General features: G+C 46.5%; 1 pseudogene; it reads left to right on the top strand.

Annotated features, from left to right (window-relative positions):
- Window positions 1–5,331: 5,331 nt before the first annotated feature.
- LOC119002754 (cell cycle control protein 50A-like) overlaps window positions 5,332–7,101 on the top strand; it is a 32,740-nt pseudogene continuing 30,970 nt past the window's right edge.

Raw genomic sequence — 7,101 nt, 5'->3', positions numbered from 1 at the left:
GCTGAGAGTTTCTATCATAAATGGGTGCTGGATTTTATCAAATGCTTTTTCAGCATCCATTGAAATAATTTGACTTTTATGCTTTATTTTTTTTATGTGGTGTATCGCATTTTTTGATGTGTGGATATTGGGCCAACCTTGCATCTCCAGAATAAATCCCACTTGGTCAAGGTGTATGATTTTTTAATGTAATGCTTGAGTACTTTGCTAATATTTTGTTGAGGATTTATAAATACAGCATCTGTATTTATCAAAAATCTTGGCCTATGATTTTTTTTGTTTTTACCTGGTTTTAGAATTAGGATAATACTGGCCTTGTAAAATGAGCTTGGGAGTCTTCCATCCTCTTGAATTTTTTGGAATAGACTTGACTGACTTCTGACCCTGTGTCTCATTTAGCACATACACCCCTGCCCCGAGATTATGCACACACTTACAAAAGGGCCCCTCTTCTTTCCACTGCTCCCTATTTTGTCTGGAAAGTCTGTTTTAATAACAGAAATGGTATTTCAGATACAAGCAAATACATGTTACCAGAAACAAAAAGACACCTAGTACAAGATACCATTCATCAAAAATGTCCACAGTAGGCAATGGAGTAGAGACAGAAAGCACATCAGAGGCTGCCAGGGTGGGGAGGAGAGGGACTGCATCCTTGTGGGGCAGGTTTCCTTTTGGGGAGATGGGACACCCTGCAGCTGCACAGTGGTGACGCTTGCCCAGCATCTGATGGTACCTCATGCTCCGGAGCAGCACAATTTAAAATAAAAACAATAACTTCCAATGATAACATAATAAATCACATTGTAAAGAAAATAAACAGAAAAAAATATAAAAAGTCATAGAGGTGCAAGTCAGCCAGTTCTGGTCGGACAAAAAGTATTGGTTCAACAAGAGGCTCTAGAGGTGGCCCTGAGACATGCGCCAAAGTCACCCCTCCCTTGTGGCAGGAAGCAGGGCAGGGGGGAGGGTTCTGCAGACAGGGGTCACTGCCTGTCTGAGGAGACACTCAGGGTAGAGGCAGTGACCCCAGGCAGTGACCTCACTTCCTGATAACAGAGCCCAGCAGAACTTGGAACCCTGGTAACCAGGCAGCCACATTCTCAAACTGCCTCTCCCCAGCTCACTTAGGTGGATGTATTTCATGCAGCAGGATGTTTGCTTGTTGTCTGCCCCTATCCCTAGAGAAGGTGACGGTATGTTCCATCGCAGCCACCACCTGGTCCAGACTAGGCACAGATGCCTGTGGCCCTTTTCATGGTGGAACAGAGAGGTAACACACAGGGAAGCCCGGGTGGTTTTGTTTGGGCCAGGCCACCACGCCAACCCCACATGAGCAACCCTATGTCACCTACTTGTGTGCAAGGGGCTTCACATGAAAAGGGCTTTCACCAAGCAGAACTAGGCTAGAGTGGGTGAGAAGACGGATGAGCTGGCCACATTCAACCCCAGGTGAGGGCTGTCTGGGTGCACATGGAGTATGGGTGGCATCTTCTGCCCGAGGTTCATCCCAAACCCAGGAGATGAACCTCATTCCCCCTGGGCAGAGGTCTATGAAGACACAGAGCTGGACCTGATCCTGGAGTAGAAGGTAGAGTGGGCAAAAATAGCAGTGACTAGGGCATGGCAGGGCTTAAGGCCTTGGGACCATTGCAGAGCTCAAACCAGGTCCAGTAGGAGCAACAGGTGGTTGAGGAACAGCCTGGCCCAGTCTCCACAACAGAGGGTCAGGTGGACCACACCAGTGAGGGCCACAGCAGGTCCAATGTGTCAATAGCCATGAAGGGGCCTGGGGAACTAGTGCCCATGGATTGTGGAAAAAAGACTCCTTCTAGTCATCCTGGCACCACAGCCCACCCAGGTATTCAGAGCCCATCTTAGAGCATGGTGATTACATTACTGCACTTGGGTCACATGACATGGAGACCAAGGTGGCTGAGCTCAAAGGTGAGAAGGTGGTCAACTTTGGTGTGGGGTGGGGGCAATTTGGTACAACTAAGCTTATTGAGAGAAGTTGGTGTCAGACACACAGGGAGCACACACAGAGGCTTACCAAGGGCAAAGATCAGCTTTAGAACACCCATCTGCTTGATTTTCTGCAGGAGGACCGCCTTGGGTGGGTCCTGGGCTATGACTTCTCTGCAAGGCTCTGGCTATGCCCTGTCTGTGGAGGGGACATGGAAATCAGGCATGTGAGTGATTTTTCTCCTCTCCCAACTCCAGCACCTGACTGAAATGAACTGCTGTCAATGGAAAACCCTGCCCCAAGTCCACCAGTGAGGGGCAAGTGGGCCACATGATAGAAGTCCATAGCAGGCCCAATGTGACAAAGTCCACCCAGGGTTCTGAGGAACCTGTGCCCTTAGTTGGCTGAAAAGCAACATGTATTCTGAAGATGCCCAGGCTCCACAAGCGGCCATTGATTTCAGAACCCATCTTGAAGCATGTTGACCAGGTTACTGCAACTTGGTCAAATGACTTGGAGAACCAGAAGCCTGAGCTCCAGGGTGAGAAAGTGGAAGAGGTGGGTGTGGGATGATGGGTAGAAGTACAAGAAAGCTTATGGGGAAGGGCTGGTGCCAGACACACAGGGAGCACCCACAGAGACTGACCAGGGGCAAAGATAGGCCTCAGACCACCCACGTGCTGGACATTTTGTAGCAGGTCATCTTCAGGTGGGTCTTAGGCAGTGGCTTCTCTGCACAGCTCTGGCTCTGTTCTGCCTGGGGCCAGGGGCCAGGGGGGACATCAATGCAGGCATGTGGGTGATCTTTTCTCCTCTCACAACTCCAGTAGGAGCCCAGTAGGAAGAAACAGTTCCTGATTCAGACCCTTTTTTTTGGAGGAGCTAGATGCAGAGCCAGACTAGGACAAAATTCTTGAGCAGGATGGCCACCCCTCTCCAGGGTTTGTTCCACCTTCTGCAGCTGATCCAGCTGCTGCTGTAGAGGCATGGCCAGGCTATGCAGCATCTGCTGACCTGACAGAAGCCTCACCACACCTGTTTGAGGAATCCTTCCTGGAACCTGCCCTAGTTCCAGCCACAGGGGTGGAGTTGCCAGGGCAAAGTGCACCTTGGCCACTTCTAGACCTGGGAATTATTCCACCAGCTCTCCTAATACCACCCGAAGTTGTTTTACCACCTCTGTTTGACCTTCTCCCTTTATATTCTTCAATTGTTATATATTCCCATTGTCCACAGCAAGATTAATTTTAAATGTCAAATAAATACTAGTGTTTGTTGTGGCCCACTCTGCCTGGTTCTAGGAATTGTAACTCAACCCCCTGTGGCTAAGGGCAAGCAATGACCTTTGGAATGCGAGCCGCAGGAGACATAGCTTGTCTCCGGTAGCAAACACTGCCTCAGTTTCCTCCCTGCCCCCAAAGCANAGCTGGGAATTATTCCACCAGCTCTCCTAATACCACCTGAAGGTGTTTTACCACCTCTGTTTGACCTTCTCCCTTTATATTCTTCAATTGTTATATATTCCCATTGTCCACAGCAAGATTAATTTTAAATGTCAAATAAATACTAGTGTTTGTTGTGGCCCACTCTGCCTGGTTCTAGGAATTGTAACTCGACCCCCTGTGGCTAAGGGCAAGCAATGACCTTTGGAATTCGAGCCGCAGGAGACAAAGCTTGTCTCTGGTAGCAAACACTGCCTCAGTTTCCAACCTGCCCCCAAAGCATGGTCAGAAGTCCTTGACGAGTAAGACCCCTCAGAGGAGGGGCAACCTAGGCCAGACATGACCACTTGGGAGCCCATCATGGAAGGACTCGGAGTGCTGCGACAAAGAGGGAGCAATGGAATCTTGCCCCCCAGCTTTGACAAAGCCCATGTACTCTGGGAGAAATGCTTCCTGGTTCTAATCCCCTTAAGCCGGAATACCTGTTGGGGAGGGGTGCAGCTCCTTGCCTTGTTAGAGCGTGTCCTGGGGAAAAATCTGGCATCACAAAGACTTCCTGATAAACCTGTGAAATCTGCTCTTCTAAGAGTGCTTTCATTCACATGTTAAGGGTTCTAACAAGAAACCCTAAAACTCTTCCTGACAGACTCTGACTCGGACTAAGCCCTCAGATTTCTTTGAAATGTTATCTACTGTCTGATCCTTGCCGCCCTGTATTCCTGTGTATTACAACCCAATAAAAGCCCCTGGAGGAAGGGGCTCAAGGCCTTTTTTCTCGGAGAAACTGGCTGCTCCTGGCCTTTGTTTCCCCTGAAAAACTGGCTGCCTCTCCTCCTCAAGCAGATCACATCTTGTCTTATTTACTTTCATCCATGGCAGTCGGAGGGACATGCAGGAAAGGTCGCCCCCACAAGTGTTAACATTGTAAATTGTGCTACTTTTGAGCATGATGTATATTCTCGACACTGTGCAAGCCTCACCACTGACCAGCTGCAGGATGTTCCATTTCCCCTAAAGGAAACCCTGCACCAAAAGTACTCACTCCCCACTACTCGGCCCCTGACATCCCCTCATGTGCCTCTGTCTCTCTTTTTTTAACCTGTTCTACACATTTCCTATAAGTGGAATGTTAGAATAGGTGCATTTTTCTGTTTGCTCACATATTTTTGTTATTTAAGAGGAAAATCCCTGAGGGATTAGAGATCAAATATAAAAAAGAATCCACTTTGGTAAGTGTGCGCATAATCTCGGGGTAGAGATACTGTGCTAGGTTTGACCTGAGGACCAGAAGGAAGTCAGGCAATGGTTGGCCCATCCTGTGCCCAAACAAAAGTGAGAAAACGCAGATCTGGAAGGACAAACCACAAGCTGGAGAGCATTCCTCACAACACAAGGCCAGAGGGAAGTGCCACATGCCTGTGGTGCAGCAACCCCTCGAGAGTCCCTGTTTCCTAAAAGGACAGAGGGTGCATAAGCGCTGCCAGTCTCTGCAGACACCCAACCTCTCCAACGGGAACACGTGCACTGTCAACACTGGGGCCAGAGCACTGTCACCCTCAGACTGGCAGGCTTCTGGTCTGGTGGTGACCAGCCTTGGAGACAGCGAGGAAGCAGAGGCCCCAGCTGACCCCCTGGAGGGAAGGGGGAAAGGCCCCTCCCCTGGGAGAACAGCGTGCAGGACCCATCTTAGTTCCACAGGTGCACCGCTGCCCCTGGCAGTGCTCATGCTAGGCGGTCTCCCCACAGCACTTCCTGCACAATTTTTCGAGGATCTGTTTTCCTGGCTACTGATCAGAGCACCGGGGAAATTGCCTGGACCTGGGAAAGACTCTAAGGTCCATGGAGAGAAGATGCATCCACGAATCCTGGTCCACATTGATGAGGGAAGCTGAGCAGCTCTAAAGTGGATGCAGGGGTCTGTACATGTCGACAGATAAAGACCTCAGTAGTCTTCTCAGGGGAGACACATGCACCAAAGGTACGCACCCAGGGTCCTACCTGGTACACCACACACATGTGATTTCCTCAGGCAGACACACATATGTGATGATAGTTCTTCCTGTGACAGAGACAGAGACAAATTAGAGAGGCAGAGCCCAAAAGGGACCCACCTATCCACTCATGATGGTCACCTCCGAGGCGGGACTTGCACTTATCTTCTCTTTGAGGTGATGTCTAAACTTTTATAATGCATGTATGATTTTGATAGCTTTAAAAATATTAGTCACGTTCAATGTTATTCATTTCTCACTCATCTATGGGGTAAATTACATTATTTAGTTTTCACTTTTAAAAGTTTTGTGACAAAAAATAAAGGTTTATTATAGTACAAAATAAATTCCAAAACTTAAAAACAGTTGTACAGATCAATGAAACAGAATAAAGAACCCAGAAGGAAAACTACGCCTATATGGTCAATAAGTATTTGACAAGAAAAAGGCAAGAACATACAGCATGGTAAAGGCAATCTATTCAATAAATTTTGTTGGGAAAATTCAGCACATACATGCAAAATAACAGAAGTAAGCCATGTTTACACCATTCACAGAATAAACTAAAATGGATTAAAGACTTAAATGTAAGAGTTGATACCATAAGAATACTAGAAGAAAACATAGGCAGTAAAATATCAGACATTTTTTTGTAGAAATATATCTTCTGACATAGTTTCTTAGGCAAAGGAAACAAAAGAAAAAATAAATGAAACTACATGAAAATAAAAAGGGTTTGCACAACAAAGTAAATTATCAACAACATGAAAAGACAACCCACTGAATGGGAAAGCATATTCACCAATGATCTATATGATAAGGGGTTACTCTCCAAAATTTATAAAGAACTACAAAAACTCAACTCCAAAAATAGTCAATAAAAAATAAGCAAAATCCCTGAATAGACACGTCTCCAAAGAGGACACTCAGATGGCCAATAGACATATGAGAACATGTTCAACATCACTAATTATCAGAGAAATGAACACTAAAACCATGATGAGATCTCACCTCACACCTGTTAAAATGGTTATCATCAGTAAATCAACAAACAGCAAATACTAACAAGGATGTGGAGAAAAGGAAACCCTCGTGCACTGTGGATAAGAATGCAGATTGGGCCCTGGCTGGGGTGGTTCATGGATTGAGCTCCAGCCTGGGAACCAGAGGTTCCCCGGTTCTATTCCCAGTCAGGGCACATGCCTGAGTTGTGGGCCAGCTCCCGAGTAGGGGGACCAGTGATAAGCAACCACACATTGATGTTTCTCTCCTTTCTCTCTCCTTCCCGTCTTTCTAAAACTAAATAAATTAAGTTTAACAAAAAAAGAATGCAGATTGGTGCAGCACCTGTGGAAAAGTGGAGGATTTTCCTCAAAAAATTAAATAAAACTGCCTTATGACCCAGCAACTTCTCTTCTGGGACTATATCCAAAGGAACCTGAAACACTGATTCAAAAGAATATATGCAGCCCTAGGTTCACTGTGGCATTAATTACAATAGCCAAGATCTGGAAGCAGCCCTAGTGCCCATCACTAGATGAGTGGATAATAAAGCTGTGGTACATTTACACAGTAGAATAATACTACTCAGCTACTAAGAAAAAGAAAAGTTACTTTTGGGAACAGCATGGATGGACCTGGAGAGTTATGCTAAGGGGAAATAATCCAGTCAGAGAAAGACAAATAACATATGATTTCCATT

Source organism: Sturnira hondurensis, unplaced genomic scaffold (assembly GCF_014824575.4).
Source record: "Sturnira hondurensis isolate 20B ecotype Veracruz unplaced genomic scaffold, ASM1482457v3 Scaffold0018097, whole genome shotgun sequence".
NCBI classification, from domain to species: Eukaryota; Metazoa; Chordata; class Mammalia; order Chiroptera; family Phyllostomidae; genus Sturnira; species Sturnira hondurensis.
Note: the sequence above shows the minus strand (reverse complement) of the source record. Positions and strands in the feature narration are given on the sequence as shown.